The sequence below is a fragment of the Saccopteryx leptura genome, chromosome 2 (assembly GCF_036850995.1).
Source record: "Saccopteryx leptura isolate mSacLep1 chromosome 2, mSacLep1_pri_phased_curated, whole genome shotgun sequence".
Lineage (NCBI taxonomy): Eukaryota > Metazoa > Chordata > Mammalia > Chiroptera > Emballonuridae > Saccopteryx > Saccopteryx leptura.
The window spans coordinates 113,349,199-113,371,792 of NC_089504.1; positions in this window are offsets into that span (position 1 = coordinate 113,349,199).

Genomic DNA, 22,594 nt, shown 5'->3' on the forward strand with positions numbered 1-22,594 from the left:
GTTATTTGCAGGGGTTTGTTTACTATTATTAATAAAGTTACTATAAGCATCCTTGCATATGTGTGTGTGTGTGTGTGTGTTTTGGTGTATTTAAGCATTTGTATAGTTATTTACTCAGAAGTGAAATCTTTGTGTCATAAAGAATTGTCATGGTTATCTTCTTTCTTTCTTTTTCTTTTTATTTATTTAATTTTTTTTTTTTTTGCTTAGAACAACAGGAATTTATTCTTTTACAGTTCTGGAGGTCAGTTTAAATCTTGCCTCTAGCTCCCACCTGTATATGAGCAGCTAATCATTAGGGACCTAAATTTCCTGATGTACAAGGTCAGGTTGAATTATCAGGGCAGGCCCTGGATGCCATCACAAGTACTGTCTTTATGAGAGAGGCAGAGGGAGATTTGGTGCCTACACACAGGAGGTGATGTGAAGATAAAGCAGAGACAGATTTGAAGATGTTAGTTTTGAAGACTGGAGTGATACAGACACAAACTAAGGACTGCTGCCATCCACCTGAAACTGTAAGAGGCAAAGAACTGATTTTCCCCAGAGCTCCAGGAACAGATCTGTGATATCTTTGGATCCCTTCAGGGTCCAAAGTAGGACTAAGTGAAGGATAGTTGATTGAGCTCATATATAAGCATGAACCACAAAAACACAATGTCCACCAGACTCCTGTGTAGAATGGTTAGCTTTTTCAGAACCATCAGAGTTTTCCAAAAGGACTGCTCCCATTTATACTCTCCATCAATAAAAGAACGTTTCAGTTGCTCCACACCCTCAACAATGCTTGTTCACGTGTCTTCTTAATTTTAGCCAACTGTGTTATCTGCTGTGATTTCAATTTGCATTTCTTTGATAATTAACGATATGTGTATTGTAAAGCCATTTTGGTAGTTTCTCTTGTGGATGGCCTAAGTCTTTGTTTATTTTTAAATCAGATTATTTATCTTCTTAATAATTTGAAGGTCTTTCATATATATATATATTATACAAAAGTCTTTTGAGTTGAAATCTAATTATAATACAGTCCAACTTCCAGCACTGGAGGACCTGCCTAGTGAAATTTCTGAATTTTTATAAACCAGTAACTGCTTTCTTTCTTTCTTTTTTAATTTAATTTAATTTAATGTTTGTGGAGTTCTGTGAACCGGTTGTTAAAACATAGCCCTGTAATCAGGGCTCTCTCTAAGGTGGGTGCCTGGGCGGCCACCCAATGTGGGAATCACAAATTTACATTCCTTACTCTTTTTTAACATTCATCTGTGCAACAGTGAATTCTAAGTGCCTGTAGTAATGTTCATTCCATCCATAAGTGAAAAAAATTTGACAGAACTATGCTTGTAATATTTATTTATTCATATCATAAAACTCATTATACCTTTGATGAAACATTACATTTTAATTCCCTCATGTTTGTTACCACAGTAAACAAACCTATAATGTAAAGAGAAAAAGTGCCAAACAACCAAGGATGACAACTTATAGTATTATTTTTGTCAGATATTATTTAATATTTTTTCATTAATATTTTAAAATTCTTTCTTATAACATAATCTAGTTTGTGTACCTCTTTTATTGTTCTTATTTAAGTATTAAATGAATGAAATAATAAACTACCCTCAGTATATATTTTTTATACTTAAAATGGTCATTGAGGCAGAGAACCGGTTGTTAAATTCTCTAAATCCCACCACTAATCATATGTATTTCAAATATTTTACCCAGTCTTTGTCTTACCTTTTTACTCTTCCAATATCATAACACCTTCTTATAAAAAGAAGTTTATAATTTATCAAAATATATTTTATCAATTACTGCTTTTAAGGTTAATGGGTTTTTTTGAGACTGTGTAAGAAATATTTGCTTATAAAGATATCCTATTGTCTTCTAGAAGTTTGATTTCCTTCAAAATTAGATCTATGGTCCACCTGGAATTAATTTTACATATGGTTTGAAATGGTGGTTACAGTTCCTTTTTTAAAACATGGAAATATAGTTGCTTCTATACTGTTTATTGCATACATTACGTGTGTAGGTTATTAGGTTATTGTCTTTCAACTGCAAACCCACCTGGCTATATACATTACTTTGTGATACTGGGACTGGGACTTTGCAAACCACATTTCTGCTTTGCTGGCTAGCTGGCTATTAGACTCTACCAATAGGTGTCAATAGAGAGAGGTTTCAAAACTGGAGCAGAAAGAAGGCACTTGTGTCTTCCTGTTGTTTTCAAGGTTGGTTATTTTATTATTATTATTATTATTATTACTATTACTCTGAGGGCTTCTGAGTCTGGTGGTTTCTGTGAGGGGCACCCAACAATATTTTGTCCCTGTAGTGGCAGAAGGATGTCTTTTGCAGCAACAATACTCCCTATTCAGAGGCCTGGGACTAATCCCACAAACCTCGTCCTCCAAAGCTCATAAACACAGGCACCAGATGAGCACCCCCCTCCCCAGCCCTACACGCACTTTTCTAACTCTCCAAGCTTTTCTCTTTGATCCTTCAGCCAGAGGGGTGGTAGCTGCTTTCGGCTTTCTGCAGTTGTTACACTTAGATTCTCTGCTTGTCCTTTTAGCAGTTAATAACATTTTACTCTGGAACAATGCTTTATATTAAATTCTCTTTGTTCAAATTACTGGCATGGTTTCTAGCTCCTGACAGAACCTATACTGATGTACCATCTGTTCATTCACTGAATTGAGTTGGAATGTCATCATAAATCAGGTGACTTCATATATATAGGTATATTCTTGGCCTCTATTCTGTATCCTGGATCTATTTGTTTATTCGCGTGCCAGTACCATACTGTCTAAATTACTGTATTATTATCATAAATCTTTTTTTTTTTTAGAGGAGGCAAGGAGGAAGGGAAATAACAACTCATAGTAGCTGTTTCTCGCATGTGCCTTGACCAGGCAAGCCCGGGGTTTTGAAGTGGTGACCTCAGCATTCCAGGTCAATGCTTTACCCACTGTGCCACCACGGATCAGGCTATGAGAGTAAATCTTAATATCTAGTAGAGTAAGACATACAGCTTTTATATATTTTAAGCATTGTCTTGGCTTGTCTAGATATTGCACCAGAATTTTAGAATGAGCCCATCAATACCCATTAAAAAAAAAAAAGGTTGAGATTTTGATTCAGATTCCTTTGAATCTATAGATCAATTTGGAAAAAAGAGACATTTTACAATGTTGATTTTTAAATAATAAACACAGAGATGTAGTAAAAAAAACAACAATGAAATATCCTTCTATTTATTTAAAAATCAATTTCTTAAAAAACAGTTTTGTAGCTTTCACCACTGTTTCTACTAATGTTTTATTAGATTTCATTTTAGGCCCTGGCTGGTTTGCTCAGTAGATAGAGGATCGGCCCGATGTGCGGACATCCCAGGTTAGGTCCCTATTCAGGGCACACATGAAAAGCGACCATCTGCTTCTCTTCCCTTCCCTCTCCTTCTCTCTCTCTTCCTCTCTTGCAGCCAGTGTCTCAAATGGTTCCAATGTCAGCCAGAGGTGCTGAGGAAAGCTCAGTTGATTCGAGCATTTGGCCCCAGACAGGGTTGCTAGGTGGATCCCAGTTGGGGCGCATGTGGGAATCTGTATCTTATCTACTTTCTCTCACTTAAAAAAAAAATTAATTTTATTTATTTGATATTTTTGATAGTGCTATAAAAGATGTAGTTTTCATTTCATTTTTCATTTATTTCTTGTTAGTATACAGAAAAATTATTTTATTGGTATTATAAATAAATTTATTGTAAATTTATTTATTAGTTGTGGTAGTTTATTTGTTTTTTTTTGTTTTGATTAGTTATGATTCCCAAGGAATTTTTCCTTCTAAATTAAGTTGTCAAAATTATTAGCATAAAGTTGTCCATAATATTTCATTATTCTTTTAAGTCTGTCTGGATTCGTCAACACATTGTCTCTTTCATTCTTTATATTGAAGATATTTTCTCTTTTATCTTGATCAATACTGCTAAATGTTTATTAATTTTTATAGCTTCTATCAGAAATTTAGCTGCTTACTTTGTTGACTTTATTTGTTAAATATTTGTTTTTCATTTTATTGATTGTTTTCTTTTATCTTTACTATTTCTTTCTACATTTTGAGTTTGATTTGCTCCCTTTTTATAGCTTCTTGAAAAAGGAAGACCCTCCCTCAAAACATTGCTTTGGCTGCACCCTAACAATTTTATATGTCATATTTTAATTTAATTTGAAAACTTTTTAATTTTATGTTGATTTTTAAACACTGTGAGTTACTTAGAATATGTTGCTTAATTTTCAAATATTTGGGCAATTTCTAGGAGTTTTGTTGTATTTTGTTTTAGTTGAATTTTATTGTGGTGAGAACTTACAGTATGATTTGAATTTTTAAATTTTATTAATACTATGTATCACAACATATGTTCTATTTTAGACATTTTTCTATATGTGCTTGAAATTAATGTGTATTCTGAAGTTGTTGGGTATGATGTTCAATAAATGTCAATTAAAGCAAGATGAGTAATATTGTGATTTGAGTTGTCTATAAACTTTTTCTGTTGCTTCTGTTAATTATTGAGAAATATTTGTGAAATTATGCAATTTTGATTGTGGGTCTCTTTAATTATTTTTAAGTTTTGCTATGTTTTCATTGTTATTATGGTGCAAACACATTTTGAATCACTATGTCTTATTGGTGAATTTTATTGGAAGACATTAAAACAGGTTAATAGAGAGAGAGAGATGGGAAGACTTAACATAGAGAAGTTTTTCCAAAAAAAATCTGTAAATTGAATGCAAGACCAATCAAAATCCCAACAAATTTCTTTTAGTGTAATTGTCAAGTTCATTCTATAAATCATACAGAAGAAATAAAATCCAAAAATAGACAAAGCAATTTAAATGAAAGAATTTCAAAAAGGATGAGTCATATTTTACTATTATTATAATTGCAAATACACAGAAATTAATGAGAATGGTCCTCTAACACGATAGATAAGACAATTAAATGAATGGAAAAGAAACTTAGGAATAGTCTCTCTCTCTCTCTCTCTCTCTATATATATATATATATATATATATATGAACTTGGCATGTGACAGAGAGTTAGGATTGTAATTTAGTAGAGAAAGTATGGAATAATTATTAAATAGTGTTGGTGCAGCTTGACCTGTGGTGGTGCAGTGGATAAAACATTGACCTAGAATGCTGGGGTCTCAGGTTTGAAACCCTGGGCTTGCCTGGTCAAGGCACATATGGGAATTGATGCTTCCTGCTCCTCCCCCTTCTCTCTCTCTGTCTCTCTCTCTCTCTCTGTCTTACTCTTTCCTCTCTGTATAATGAATAAATAAAATCTTATTAAGATTTTTTTATTTATTCATTTTAGAAAAGGGGGGAGAGAGAGAGAAAGAGAGAGAAGGAAGAGAGAAGGGGGGAGGAGCAGGAAGCATCAACTCCCATATGGGCCTTAACTGGGCAAGCCTAGGGTTTTGAACTGGCAACCTCAGCGTTCCAGGTCAATGCTTTATCCACTGCGCCACCACAGGTCAGGCTGAATAAATAAAATCTAAAAATAATAATAATAAAGTAAATAAATAGTGCTGGTACAATTAACTACACATTTGGTAGGGGGATATATGTATCTCTGTTTCTATATACAAAAATAAATTATGATGGAATAAAGAACTAATTGTGATTTCTTATTGGGCAATTAAAGACTAGATACTTTAAATTAAAGTATTAAATTTCTAGAAATATATATAAATGTTAAAAATCTTTTTGAATTTTTTACTAAGCTGCCAAAAAAAAAAAAAACTGTACACAGAGGCCAAAATTGATTGAATGCTAGAATGCTATGATGCAATGAGTACCACATCGAGCTTTTATCCTGGGAAGTCTGACTAAATCCTGGAGACCTTGAACTTCCATTATGATGGCTTGTGGGGAAATAACAGGAGATAGGTCTCGGGTCTAACTAAAGAAAAAAAAATTAAAGAAAACCTCCACATAAAGCTGATTTCCCAAAGGCTCTACACCCTGTGTCAAACTGAAGAGGAAGAAAACATGCTATGTGGTTACCGATGTGACAGTTTTCATTGATTGGAAGGAAAGAACAAAAATATCCCCTGAAAGTTTGTAATAAGTCATCATCCACTGTGGTTTATGGTCTGAATTCATGCTGCTCGTATAATCTGAAAAATCTCAAACCACTCCGGTTGGTGGTATCTCCAGGCAACAAGCAGAGCAAACAAAACATGTTACAGAAACTCAATTGCATTTGAAGCCAAAAAGAGCTCAAATAAAATAATTCCAAGGGAGATGATCATCTAATAGTCAAAATGCACAATCAATATCAGCGGTGTGACACATAACAAAACAATTATTTTGGAAAGTAGTTTCTCAGCTTGGAGATATGCATTCTTGTGTGGCCCGGCAGTTCCATTCCTAGGTCTATTCCTTAGGGAAACTCCCATGGATGGGTACAAGGGGATGTGAATGTGTACATTCATCTTTAGTACGCCTGTTAATAATTCAAAAGAAGTACAAACAATGAGCTGTTTCATTTTAGTAGGTGAGTAAACTGGGGTTATGCAATGAAATATCTTAAACTGGAATAAATTAACTTTTTGAATAAGTGTCAGTATTACAATGTTAAACTTTCATAAGTCAATTACAAAATGATGCAGGCAGGTTGACACCACTCATCTAAATTTTTAAAACTCAACCAACATGGTTATGCACATATATATATTTAAAGCCTAAAAATATACTGCAGAATTTTAAATATTAACCTCTGGATGATGGTTACTTCTGGGGAGGTAAGGAGAAGTTGTGCAAAGCAGAGGAAAATAAGACTTCAACTATGTCTATAATATCATAGTTACATCTTTTCTTTCTCTATAGAATGATTATAAATCAAATAATGTATTTTAGTCATGGGCGGCTGTTTTATATTTTTGCTTTTCTGTATGTTTTAAATTACAAAATTTGAAAATGATAAAAAACCAAAAAGAATAGAAAATCAAAGTCAAACTCACATTGAAAAAGATGTATCTATAATTAGTCACCTTGCTTAATTTTACTCAATAATATATAGTTAATGCCAAATAATTTTTTGAAAAAAATAAGTCTCTACAAAGAATCTTAACTGAGTGTGATTTGTAGCAAAAAAATCCCATGAAATCTACACTTTAACAAATACATCATTTATCACCATATTTCACTCAACTTTGTGTCAGTCTTAAAACTAGTATTATCCTTTAAAAACTATTTTTCCAAGGTTGTTATTATTATAATGCTCAAAACTCACAGAAACATTGAAATAGCACAATAAACATGCATATGCTTTCCTCCTACATAAAAATAATAGCTTCAATATATTGATATTAACACAAATAATATATCTATCATTATATATTAATATATGTAATATTAAAATTTCCCTAATTGTTCCCAAAAGGTTTTTATAGTTACTTTCTTTAAATTAGGACCTCGAGTTTATGCATTATAGTCAAATTTTCTTTTTTAGTCTTTTTAAATTTTAAACAAACTTCTCCAACTTTTTTCTTTACAACCTTCATGATCATATCTAGGCCAGTTATATAGCAGAAAGTCCCTAAAGGGAGAGGTTTACCAGATGCTCTGTCTTTCTATCGACCTCAAGGACATATGAGAATTTGATTCTTGATGAAACCTTCCTTTCAATATTAACTTAAGGAAATGTTAGAAGTTTATCTATGCCATATCCAGCAAAAAAGAGAATCCAGGAAAGAACTATGCACAAGGTCAAGCACCTAAACCTCATTTTCTAAATTGCTTATCAAGTAATGAGAAACCAGTATTGAAGAGATGTATCCACACTGGAGAATGGAAGCTAATCACATATTTCTGAACGAATCCTAAAGCTGAGGTTCATGTGAGCCCAGTTTAACCCCATCGCTGGTGACCACACATGTTGCAAACACAGAGCTGTGCTCTGGAAGTAACAAGCCCTTCCCTATGTTGTTAATGTGCTTATTGTGTCCTTTTCTGTCCTGAACTTTTTCGTAAATTTGGTGCTGGGAAAGGTTTTCAAGTATCATGAGTCTGATTGTGGGTCCAAATGCAAGAGCACCACTGTCAGTTAAGCAGAAGGGGGTCATTGTGACACCACATCTGTTTTTGTCTTCCCTTCTCACCATGGTGTCATTTAACTTTTATCTCCATGCCATGAATATAAGGTAAACTATAAGTGACATGTAAAGATATGATGAGATTCAGATTAAAAATTTTTTGTGGCCCTGACCAGTTGGCTCAGCAGGAGAGCATCGGCCTGGCATGTGGAAGTCCTGGGTTCAATTCCCAGTCAGAGCACATAGGAGTAGCACTCATCTGCTTCTTTACCCCCTAGCTTCTCTCTCTTTCTCTACCTCTCTACCTGTCACCCTCTCCTGTAGCCATGGCTTGAATGATTTGAGCAAGTTGGCCCCGTGGCCTCACCTCAGGCTCTAAAATAGTTTGGTTATGGAGCAATGGAGCAGCAGCCTCAGATGGGCAGAGCATCACCTTGTAGGGGGCTTGCCAGGTGGATCTTGGTTGGGGTGCATGCAGGAGTCTGTTCGCCTCCTGCCTCTCAGTAAAAAAAAAAAAAAAAAAAAAAAAAAAAGAATTTGTGTGAGCATACCTCATGAATGATCTTGTTTATTTCATTTTATATCACATCATGGGTCACATAATATCAATTAGTCCTACTCTTAGTAATGATAGGTTTGATCACCTGGTATGGGCATTTAGAAACAAAGTTCTGGAGGCTCAGTGTGCTCATTGTTCCTGGAGTGTCACTGATTGTATTATTCCTAAACCTTTGCAGTGACTAGGACAAGGAAATACATTTTCTTACATTATAATTGTATATTGGTATTGCTGATTCAAATGCACCATTACAGATTTTCAAATTTCTCCTGCTTTGTTTGTATCTTTTTTCTTTTATACTAAAAATCTTTGTTCATAGCAACACTAATAGATTTATTTGCTTTATTTTATAATATATATGAAATAGTTTCAAAACAGCAATACAAATACTACTACCAGTAAACTTATTTTGTGAGGTATTTCTTTGAATTTTGTTGTTGTTTATGTCCTTAAGATACATTACACTATGTACAATCATAGTACTATGTCAGTTACTTGAAATCTTTGTTTATGTTTTCTGTTTTATATCCATTTAGTTCTATGTTTTTATTTATGTTAAATTTTAGTTTCTTTTTTCCTGTTTAATTTAATTTTGCATATTTAAAGCACTTACATAGTTCAAAACTATATTAGAAAATCAAAAGAATACACTTTTTTTTTTTTACAGAGACAGAGAGAAGGATAGATAGGGACAGACAGACAGGAAGGGTGAGAGATGAGAAGCATCAATTTTTTGATGCAGCACCTTAGTTGTTCATTGATTGCTTTCTCATATGTGCTTTGACCCGGGGGGCTACAGCAGACTGAGTAACCCCTTGCTTGAGCCAGTGACCTTGGGCTGAAGCTGGTGAGCTTTGCTCAAACCAGATGAACCCACACTCAAGCTGGGAACCTCGGGGTCAAGAACTTTGGTCCTCTGCATCCCAGTCCGACGCTCTATTCACTGCGCCACCGCCCAGTCAGGCAAAAGAATATACTTTTGAAGGAATATATTTAGAGAACTCTCAACTTCATTGCTACCCCTCCACCTCATTTCCATATTTCCTCATACTAAAAATTTTCATTAGTTTCTGTTTTACCCTCTTTGGTTTCCTTTTACACAAATAAAAAAAATGTATTTCCCATTTCACTTGCCCAGAAATTTTCCTATCTCCTTACTATCCTGCCTCAATTTGAGATGCCACCTTTACGATAAGCTAAATTGCCAGATATACTTAGGTCTATTTATGGATTACTATTCTATTTACACCCTGATACCACATTGTTTTAACCATAGAGCTTTTATAATATGCTTTAATATTTGATAGAGCTAGCCCCTGTCATTACTTTTTATTTTCCCAGTTATTCCTGCATACTAAATGTATGTATTATGAGATAATTGATGTATTCACATATTGAAACTTCCTCCCTTAGGATAAAGTGGTCTTTCCATTTATTCAAGTTCTGTTTTGTTTTATGTCTTTCAAAAGTTTTCAAGTTTTCCTCATATAGAGTTTGAATATTTTATAAAAGTTTATTTCTAAGTATTTTATCTTACTTTTAATTTCTACTGTAAATGTAGTCTTTCATTATATATTTTAACTACATTTGTTTACTAGTATGAAGACTACTAGTTTCTGTATGCTAATACTTTATATTCTGTGTCCTTGAATATTCTGTTACTGATTATATCAGTTTTAGCATTGTGTTGTTTTTTTTTAGTTTCTATATTAAGTAAGATATTGAATTGGTGGCTAAAATATGTATTAAAGAAATATCCATAGATTTCTATTTTATTAATTATTTTTTTTAATTTCTGGAATGGGTATTTAACATTATTCAAGGCATTTTTACTGTCTATGGAGATCATTATATGATTTTTCTCATCCCCTTTGTAAGTTAAATACACATATTTGTATAAATATATATATTTATGTGTAAATTAATAAATGTATGTGTATGTCTTTAAGTAACTTGATCACAGGCACACACAAAAATTAACTGACCAAACTAAATACCAATGTAACGGCTACCTAAGTCCAAAGTTAACAGCAAATATATCCCTCTCTGGGTGAAAAATAAAGTGGTAGTTATACGCTTCTACACTGGACAAATGTTAAAACTTGATTTTAAAATGCAGCTGGAGGGGAAGGGGGACGGTGAAAGAGGTGAAGGGGAATATAGTCAATAATATTGTGATAAGTTTGTACAGTGACAGATGATTACTAGAATTAGTGGTGTGATTACATTGTAGAGTACAAAAACATCAAATTACTATATTGTCACCTGAAACTAATATAATATATTGTATAACAACTATACTAAAAAAATAAAATTTTAAAATATAAAAATAAAATGCAGCTGTAGAAATAATTAAATAAAATTAATAACTAACATATACTTTTTGATAAAAGTTTATATGTATATACAAAGAAAGCTATACACTAATTAAAATTAACTATCTACAACTGCACTAAAAATGTGGCTAAATATCATAAACATAATGTTTAGTGAAATAAGCCAGACAGAAAGTTATAAATACTGATATATTTTATTAATAAGAATCTAGAAAAAGGGGAGGAGAAATCTATGCTCTTAGAAGTCAAAATTATAGTTAGTACTCAGGAAAGAGGGTAGGGACTAGAAGGAAACACAAAAGGGACTTTTAAGTAATAGAAGTAGTGGAGCAATAAATGTTCTGTTTCTTGATCTTGGTGCTAGGGTATTCAGTTTTTGAAAAGTCTTTGATCTGTGTATTTTTGTATTGGTTATAGATTTTTTTGCATAATAAATTACTCAAAATTTAGAAGCTTAAAACAAAAATAAATAAATGTTACATTTTACAATTTCTTTGAGCCAGGAAGAGAGGCTTCACTGGGTAGTTCTGGGTCAGAGTCTCTCACGAGGCTGCGGTCAAGCCGTCGGATGGGACGAGGGTCCTCCAATGGCTTCCAAAATGATTCACTTCAGGCTGTTGGCAGGAAGCCTCAATCCTCACCACATCAGTCCCTCTACAAGACTGCTTGAGTGTCCTCACAACGTGGTACCTGGGTTCCTCCAGAGCAAGTGGTCCAGGGGCAAGAAGGAAGCCACTGTGCTTTTTCTGACCTAATTTTAAAAGTCACACTGTCATTTCCATCACTTTCTCATCATTAGAAATGAGTCACTACATTGAGTCCACACTCAACGGGAGCAGAATTGGGCTTTACCTTGGAGAAAGGCATAATAAAGAACTTGTGGACACATTTTAGAAATCTCACACTTGTAGGTCATTTTTCTGAATACATACCGTACCATACTTCAAATAAAAGTTAATACAATCCTAAAATATCTTTTTAAATGAGCCTTGTTTAAGGATAAGTGTTTCTCCCTATATCTGATATTTCTTCCATAGTCAGGGAGCTTTGTTAATTTAACTCTCAGTCTTTCAGCCTGCTCACAGCTCCCCTCTCTTCAGGGAAGGTAGAGCAATTCATCTGATGCTAATCAGGGTTAAATAAACTGGGCCCACTTGGTTTAATTTCTCCTTTTCCCCCTTGAAAACAAGCTTATCTCTTGGATAACTCACTTCATGGCAGAATGTTATAGTTTGGGGAGTGTTATCTCAAACACAACATTTGGTATTTGTGTTTTGAACACTGAGAAATAAAATTGGGAGTAGAACTTCTCCACCAAATTAATATGTCAAGAGGATTCTCACGGGGGTGGAATTCATGGACCATGGATGTGAATTTGTGGGTCAGGAGTGCCTTAGGTGATTCAGAAAATCTGAGTTATAGCATACCACAAGGGTTTTTACCATTGTGTGACTGGCGTTTTCCTGTTGCAGCTTGACCTTGGCAGGTTATTGTTTCTTATGGCCATTTTGTCCACAAACAAGAGGCTGATTTGTAGAGGCAGGACTGTGCACATGGGAAGCTTCAGTCAAATATTTGGACCAGGCAGGCCTCAGCAAAGCCTTGGGGTGGGAGGACCTGTGGTGGGCAGGGGTGTCACAGTTCGAGTTTCAGGAAAGGTGTGTGTGCCAGGCCAATCTAAGCCAAATGGTAGATGGAGGCTTCCTAACACAGACCGCTGCCTCTCGCTCCTTAGGCACGCCAGTAGTAAAAACTCAAAACTAAAGAAAAAGATAATCATTTTGCATTAAACAATGGAAGGCAGAACAATATTTGCTGCGTTAAACCCAAGACTGCTGAGTTGTACAAGCATGACAGAACAATGGAGCGATAATATCCATGGATTCTTTATTCACATCTCTAGAAAGGTCAACCTGACCAGCTGTTCCAAGTTCCACTCTGAATCTAGGACCAAGACAGAACCTGTGGAAGGCCAAATGTTGAGGTTTATGAGGTTTGTACACAGGCTCAATGGTGGAAAATATTTAAGACACAGGGTGTGTTTCAAGGTGACCCTGTTATTGCAGGTGGCATGCAGGTGTTCTGAGGGAATACGGCTGAGAAAATTTATGGAATTCAACAGCACAGAAAAAAGAAAGTTCTGGGATTAGATACTAGTTCTCACTGGACTCATCTAAGGGCATATTTCCCAACTACAGCTGCACATTATAATCACCAGTTAATTCAAAATCTCTAGGGGTGGGACGCAGGCATTGGTACTGAGATACTTTGCATAAAGTATGTAAAATATCTAGACTTGAGCCTGATACATAGCTGGCATCTTCTAAATAAATGTTGGTGCTGGCAACAATTTCCTCTCATACATGATGTAATCTTTCACTTTTCTTGGATGTTTGGATAAATTCTATAAATAATTTGAATTATTTTATCAATATTTTTTACATGACAAAGGTAACTCAGCATTGCAATTTAATTCAGCAATCTCAGAAAAGTCTCTGTGAACACAGATTTTTTTTTCTTAATATACTTAGTGGTCTCATAATTCCAACATTCTTCCTGCTGTTTCCTCTCTCTTGACAACAAAATATGAGTTTCTCATTCTTTAACCAGGACACACATTATTACCACTTAACCATAAAGATATAGGATAATTATATATGAGAGTAATCTGGGTAGGAGGAAAAATAGAATTTCTGCTTTATATTTGTCAAATATATGCCCTTTCCAAGATATTTTTAGATTTTTTATGGCTGGATGCTTCCCAGGAAAGAAAGTTGGTTCTTCCATTTGAAAATTTGCTCTTTCTATCTAAGGATTTTTAAATCTTTAGATCTTTGGAAAGTACATTTTAAAGTCCAGAATTTGAAACCACTGAGGGATAATTAATGGGGTAAAAAAGGTATCGGGGGTTTAGCCAGCCTCACACAGAGCCAGGCTCACAGCCCGACTCACAGCCCACAGCTCCAGCTTCCAGAGCCCTGAGACTATGCTCGTCCCAGTCCACCAAGTACTCACCACATGCTAATACTCATTATACACATTTGATATTCATTTTATTTCTAAGTACTTGTTGGGCTTACTTTGCTTGACTTGCCTGTCTCTAGAGTAAGCATTTATTTATTGGGAGGGGGATATGGTATTAACAAAATAAGTCCAATTGCCAGTTATTATGGCTTCCAGTTATGAACTTACCAATGATTTCTTGCTAGTTACTTACATTCCTAACCATTTTCATCTCAAATTTTGCCATGAACCCCAACTTGCTTTCCAAAATCACAATTTCTGCAGAGAACAACATGTTCTATTGGAATCACTTGAAATAGTGTCACAAATTACTCTTGGAGCTATTGTGAGCCAGGTGCAATGTCATGTTTGCCTCAGTTAGTTACTGCACTTGGCTTTGCCACAATTGATGTTCAGATTGTATTAAGCAGACATGACTTATTTGGGTCTCACCTTGCAGCAAAGCTGGCGGAGCTGTCTCTCCACTCGACGTGATGTGTGCTGTTTAACATCATGCTGAGTCCCAGATTAAATCCCCTTTCATTTACTGTCTGTCATTCCATGTGGCTCAGTTCCTGGCCCATTATCCCTTCCTTGTCTTTTTGGTTCCACTGCTTAACACGATCACTGGACAGCAGCCTTGGAAAAGGTTTCTGAGCAGAAGATTCATCATTTTGTGGAGGAGTGTGTGTCAAAATCCATTTCAAAAATTCAGAGCTTTGAAGATGAAGTCCTTGAGGGCCTTAAACTTTTTTTGATGTGTAAAGAAGCTTCATAATTCAAACCAAAACTAGATAAGTAAGTATTTAAATTCTAATGTTAATTCTGCTTACTCTTATAATAATGATATTATAGCTACTAATATATACTTTTTGAGTTGTTACTCTACTATATGTTACAAGTATTGAGCAGACACTGTCTCTTTTAATTTCATAAAAACAACTTTATAGAGATTTCTTTTATCCTTGAAAAGGATTAGGCAAAGAGAAAGTAACAATACCACAATCACTCAGCTACTAGATGGTGAAGTCGTGATTTGAACCCAGGCAATCTGATTCCAGATTCTATAGCTCTTCATCACCACCCATTCTAGTAGAAAAAGGAAATCGAAGAGATAACTAAACAAACTCCTCTCATGAAAAATGACAGGATATTCTAATCTCCATGAATCTCTTAGAGTCAATTGAATTGGTTGTTAGTTTTAGAGCTTGTCAACTTTAACTTATAGGTGCGGCAATTTTAATGAAATGATGATAACCTTAACTGAGGCTGTGAACAGCAGGAAGGGAAGAGATAGGATGGAAGTATCAATAAGACAGGGTGACCAATTAGACATGGTAGATAAAAAGGAGATGTTGAATGTGATTCTGAGATGCCTAGCTTGGCTAACTTGTTAATGCTGATGACCAATATCAAAAAAGCAGAAGGAAAAGCAGATAGGGCTATGCCATCTTTATTTAGCATCTAAAAATTCAACTCAGAAGGGCAGTCCTGACCAGGGATATGGATTTTGAAGACTGGAGAATTCACTGGGGATTTGGAAATAGTTAGGATCAACAAAGAAGAGGAAGTAGAATTTAAGAGACTAATTGCAATCAACAGTTCAAATGCTATAGAGACATTCACCTGAAACCTATGCACTCTTATTGATCAATGTCACCCCATTCAATTTAATTTCTAAATAAATTAATTTTAAAAAGACTGACTAGAAGCTTAAGAAACTCCTAAATTTGAATGATGCCCAAAACAAAACAAATAAGTAGCAGAATATAAATTAGATATAGAAAGAGCAGCCCTTCAATGAGTGCCTGACTAACAGTTGAAACAATGGTCTGAGAGTTGGACACAGACGGAAAAGGAGAGTGAGAACAGGAGACAGTAGAGTTGTGGAAGGTACAGGGCAATATTTCAAGCAAGTGGTGGTGATGGGGACAAAGAGAACAAGAAAAGAGTAGAAGCCAGTACTCCCAACTCATAGAAACAGAAGAATAATGTAAGAGTGAACTCTAACATTATGGGGAGAGGTATGGGGGATAGACATGGTATATAGGGGGATAGAGAGAGAGAAAATTAATCTGAGCAAGTTTCTGAAAACCTCAGTACCAAGATATGGTGTGAGTTGAAGGAACCAATTTGATTATTGCTCTTACGGCCCACAGTTGCACAAATAGCAGCATAAGAAAGGCCTTGTTTCAGTCTGGGACAAATCCACACCTGCGGTAGAGGACAAGACTTTTTCTATTACTTTGATGCCACGGTTGGAGTATGAGGCTGTTTGGAGCACTTCTGTGCCTGTTCTAGACATACCATGCTGCTATTCCTTCTCCGAGGGCTTGCTGTCTTCCCAGGTACTCAGCCAAGAAGTCCTACTTCTCATGCTCTCTCTTTCACACACACACACACACACACACACACACACACAGAGAGAGAGAGAGAGAGAGAGAGAGAGAGAGAATCACTCACATATTTTCTCTTCTCATTCTTTCCTGCCCATATTTTGGGTCTAGAAGATACATGTTCTAAATTGGCGAGGGACCAGCAATGCCCCAGTCTCTCCTCTTTGCTTCTCCCAAATACTTGGCTAGTCCCCAAATTCAAAAAAAAAAGGTCTCCCAGTAGGACACACAGACTTGAATGGTTGCAACATAGACAAATGGAGCAGGCCCGTGGTGGCTATGCCAAACTGGAGTTCAAGCAGCCCAAACAAGGGGCAGGCATTGTAGGGTTCTAGCCAATTTCTCCTGTGAAAATGCAGATCTAGCTGTGTCAGATCGCCCAGAGTTTTATACCAAGTGTCCCAATTTTTAAGTGCCAGCAACTACTCAAAATATTTTAGGCACTGTGAAGCAATACAAAACATAACTGAAAGCAAATGCAGCCCAGAATCCATGAGTGGAAGACATCTGCCTTCAAATTTTAAGTTCCTGAATGCAAAATCTAAAAGCACTGTGGACTAGTTCTGCCTTCCACTCTATCTTTTCCTCCTCAAGGGTCCCAACTATGTGCTTGAACAATGTGGAAGTTTAAGGGAGGTGGTAAGATAGGAAAGAGAGAAACACCAAGAGAAAAATATATAGTTTCATGTCAAAAATATTATACAGCAATACAAGATAAAGAAAATTTTAAACCAAAAAGGGGCAGAAAACTAACATGTATTGTACATTTTTATATAACCAACAACATACACGTTATCACATTTAATCCTTACAGTGATGCTAATAAGTATGAATCATTATCCTCAATTTACAGGTGAGGAACCAAGCTTCAAAGGGATCAAGCAACTTGCCTGTGGTTACACAATGATGGAGCTGAAATTTAAACCATAATTTTCTTTATTCCAAAAGTCATGTCCCTATTCAAACTGCTTTCCAAGTGGTTGAATGCTCACATAATAAGAAATGTGGATTTTGCGAATATAAAATATAAATGTGCTTAGGGCCATCTGTTTCTCTCCAGTCCAATGCCCATTACCATTTTCCTTGGGGAAAAATACATGTTTGGGAAGCTGGCCCTGGTCACTACTCCGATGATGTTAGTTCCTATTTCATCCCATCCAAGCCCTTCCTCCAAATCTCTTTGTTCTCTCATATTTATGAACTAACTAATCAATAATGTCTCTTAAATGTTAAAATGTTCTTTTCTTCCATATGTTCCTAGTCCTATGCTAAATTTTGATATAATTTCAGTTACTGATGAAACTAGCATATACCCCAATTCTAGAATTTATAAAAAAAAAACCCACCTATATCTCTAGATTGCACCCCCATGAAAGATACCACTCCTGTTCAACATTGCACTAATGGTCTTAATCAATGCAATAAATCAAGAAAAAGAAACAAAAATATATAAATATTGGAAAGGAAAAAATAAAGCTGTATTATTAGACAATGACACAATGGTGTATACATAGAAAATATACAATATAATCTACAGGTAAGTTATTAAATTAGTTCATAAGTTTAGCAAGGTTACTGGATTCAAAATTAACATAATTTCTCTTAAGAATGTTTTATGAATTTTATATTAAAAGTCTTACAATTCATTAGATTTATTATTAGGTATTTCTTGATTCTTTGTAAAAGATTTCTTTGAAACTTCAATTTATACTTTTTATAGTTGATATATAGAAAAACAATTTTGCATGTGATGGCATTAAATCCAGTGTTAAACCTAGTTATTAAGCAATTGAAAGATTTCTAGTAGAAAAACTTTAAAGCATTATTAAGAGAAATTAAAGAGAATCTAAATAAGTAGATAACTCTACCTAGATGGGAAGACTCAGTGTCATAAAGCTGTAAGCTATAGATTCAAAGCCATATCAATAAAAGTTCCGGTGGGAGTGTGTGTGTGTGTGTGTGCGCGCGTGCAATATGATAAGCTACTTCTAAAATTTCTACAGGAACACGAGGGCAAAAATAACCACAGCACTTAACACAAAGTGAGATTATTCAATTTTATATCAAGTCTTATAATGTTCAATGGCAAGATGTGGCTCCAAGGATAGAACAAGAGTGCAGAAATAGCCCTGGCCGGTTGGCTCAGCGGTAGAGCGTCGGCCTAGCGTGCGGAGGACCCGGGTTCGATTCCCGGCCAGGGCACACAGGAGAAGCGCCCATTTGCTTCTCCACCCCTCCGCCGCGCTTTCCCTCTCTGTCTCTCTCTTCCCCTCCCGCAGCCGAGGCTCCATTGGAGCAAAGATGGCCCGGGCGCTGGGGATGGCTCTGTGGCCTCTGCCCCAGGTGCTAGAGTGGCTCTGGTCGCAACATGGCGAGGCCCAGGATGGGCAGAGCATCGCCCCCTGGTGGGCAGAGCGTAGCCCCTGGTGGGCGTGCCGGCTGGATCCCGGTCGGGCGCATGCGGGAGTCTGTCTGACTGTCTCTCCCTGTTTCCAGCTTCAGAAAAATGAAAAAAAAAAAAAAAAAAAAAAAGAGTGCAGAAATAGACCTTGAGGCAATCTAGAACAATCTCTCACCTTTGTGAGCGGCTCATTGCATTTGTCTAGTATAGAACTAACTCTCCCAGGAAGGAGCTTAGGAATGGTTCGCATTGTTATCCAACACAGCCTTCTCAGTGTCTTTTCCAGAAGAAGTTACATTTTTCAACTGTGTGCAGTTCAAATTATATGACTCTTGTTCAATTTAGATTATGGGCATCAGAAAGTCTCTTTTATCAAATATGATAAAATTCTACTTTAGGTCCTAGCCAGTTGGCTCGGCAGTAGAGCATCAGCCTGCTGTGTCAAAGTCCTGAGTTTGATTCCCAGAGCACACAGGTGAAGCAACCATTGTCTTCTCCACCCCTTCCTTTATCCCCCCTCCCTTCACCTCCCACAATCATTGCTCAAATGAGCAAGTTGGCCCCCCAGCACTGAGGATGGTTCTATCGCCTTGCCTCCAGCACTAAAATATCTCAGTTGCTGAGCAACTGAGCAGCAACCCCAGATGGGCAGAACATCAACCCCAGAAGGGGGTTGCTGGGTGGATCTCGGCTGGGGTGCATGCAGAATTCTCTCTCCCTGCCTCCCTGCCTTTCACTTAATAAAAATAAATCTATTTTAATGGTCTTTGTGGGATCCTATAAATCTAGTTACCTAAAAGATGTTCTTATGTTATTGAAAGATTAATTAAAAATTAATCTGCTGCTGTAGAAGATGAGAAACACTAATTATGTATATTTTTGTGGGTTTGCTTGGTTGAGTTTCACTACTATAAGTGTTTGGAAATAAAATATTTTAGTTGGGATCGTTAGACTCCAACAAGATAAGGAATATATCAGTAAGGTAGAGAAAGAAAGAAAGGACATTGAATAGACAATTAGCTGTTTCTAACTCAGGAGGGCTTCTGAGAGATTAGATAGCATGGTAACCACCAGGAAGCAGGGAAATGCATAGATTTGAGAAGTATTTGTCAAATATAATTTATATTTTATATATCTAAATGAATGCAATTGTATAATATTAAACATAATGGAGGTAATTACACATTTCTCTTAATTAGGAAAAACATTTCTACCTCCATTATCTATTGATCAATTTTTTAATTTTGTTCTTGCTATGTTCTTAAGTATTTTAATAAAATTTAATATGATTTTTAATATTATGGTTTGTTCTGGGAATCATGAAGGTAAAATATAAACTTATTCTTAAATCTAATTTTAATGTCCATCCACAGAGTAAGAGCTTCCCTCATAATCACTTTTAGTACCAAAGATCAAAATTAAAATGTTAATGAACTATCACAACCAAATTAATTTCTTCTAGATAAAATTTCTCATTTGGAGTTGAAGAAACTTAAGTGATTTCCACAGATTACAAAACCATCAAGTTTGGAGCCTGGTCTAAAATGACTCCTTACTCTAATTCAGTTCACTTTCCATGAGAACAGGCACTTTAGTGCCCCTGGCAAGAGGGTATTTTGTCATTCAGATGTGACTCTCTAAAGCAGTGCTTCACAAACACTGCACTGTGGGCCTTTTGGACCATGTAATTCTTTGTTATGGGGGAATGTTCCTGTGCATTGTAGGATGTTTAGCAGCATCCCTAGCCTCTACCCACTACTGGCCAGTAATACTCCTTTTCAACACCAGTTGTCACAACCAAAAATGTCTCCAGACATTGTCAAATATCCCCTAAGGGGCAAATGTCTCCCTGTTATGTACAATAGCCCTAAAAATTTCTCCCTGTTCTTAAAATGCTTTGAATTTTTGTCAAAACAGGAGAGAATCCAGAAAACTTTGTACCAGTTCTCATAAGAATGTTGAATCTGTTGTACTTTCTACAATGTCATAGCCTTTAACCAAAGTGTTCAATACCTGTGTGCTTGCTATCTAACTCTCCGATTGGTATGACAGTCATCCCAGTTTGTTCAGTCCAGTCTTTGCCATTCTCAACCTAGCTTTGTATCATAGGAAACTACATTGCCCGGGCTCCCTTGTTTTCTGGTTTGTAGATGATTTTGGCCAGTGGGAGGTACTGGTAAAAGATTGGCATGGGCAGGAGAAATGTCTCCCTTTCTCTATTCTAACAATAGCTGTTGAGTCACCCCCATGGCTCCTACTCCTCCTACACAACCTTCTCTCTGTGGTCCCCGTCATGGGTTTCATCTTCCACCAGGTGGCCCTGGATCCTGGGTTGTGATGACAGTATCTCTGTCTTTCCAGTTCTAAGGGTGGTAGCAACTTCTTACTGTTGCTAATTTCTGGTTTACCTTGCTATCCTCTTTGGCTTCTTCTTCCATCATCTGTGTAAGCAGCCGCTATGGACTGAAATTTGTCCCCTCCCTCCCCACACTCATGTTTGAGTCCTAACCCTCGGGGTAGCTTTAGAGTCAGGAAATAATTAGGGTTAAAAAATATTTTAAGGGTGAAACCCTGATCCAATAGAACTAATGTTTTTATAAGATGCCAGAGAGCTCATTTGTTCTCTCTCTGCAGGGTGAGGCTACACAAGAAGCTGACCCATCTCTAAGATAAGAAGAGAGCTCTCACCAGCAACAGATCTGTCAGCATCCTGATCTTGGACTTCTAGTCTCCAAAACTGTGAGAAAATTAATTTGTCATTGAATCCCCCTAGACTATAGTATTTTGTTATGGCAGCCCAAGCTGACTAATACAGTAATTCCCTGTTCTGTATTTCTATTATTTAAATAGCTAGAGAGTTCTTGTTTTTCTGTCTATCTGGACATAGTTCTTTATATCATTGATACATAAAATAGTCTAATATGTGCCTAGCACTATGCAAAGAAACTACCATATTCATTTCCTATTTCTCGCAATAACTCTGTAAGGTAGGACAAAATGATAAGGCATACAGGTTTTGAGTCACTTAAACTGAATCACAGCTCCTCCACTTAACTAGCTGAATGACCTAAAAAACATTAATTAACCTCACTGTTAGTTTCTTTGTCTGTAAATTGGGTCTAAAAGCAGTACTAACTTAAGAGGGTCATTCTGGATTAAATGAGTGATCCTATGCAAAGTGCTTACTGAGGACATAATGAAAATAAGAAAAATCAATGCCCTTAAGAGTTGCAGTATACTAACAGAAGCAACACATACACAGGTAATTATAATAAAATATGGCAAATTTATTAATAGATACATTATGGGAAAACCAAATAGAGCATGATCCTCAGTCAGAATTTGGGAGACAATTATCAAGTTTTGAATCCCAGTTTTGCCAATTATGAGTGATTTGGCTCTGGGCTTAAAGTTCTAATTCTCTATTTTTCCACCAGCAAACTAAGGGTAATAATAGATAGTATATACCTCATAAGGATGTGGTAAGAAGAAAGCAGAAAATAAAAGTACAGTTTCTGGTATAGTTTCTGGGAGGTGAGATGTGCTCAGAGAAAGACAGTTACATTTGTCATCAATAAGGGAGCACAAAATTAAGTTGTCTAACCAAGCCAGCCCCCCCCCAAGTTTTCTACTTCTTGCTAGTCACTCTAATCTACTTGACAATAACTACCTTTCTTTTTCTTGCTCCTTCTCAGAAAAGGAAATTGAGTCTATCATACTTTTCTAATAAGAATACAGATTGGTACAACCACTGTAGAAAATTTTGTGACAGAATCTATTAAATGTGAATAT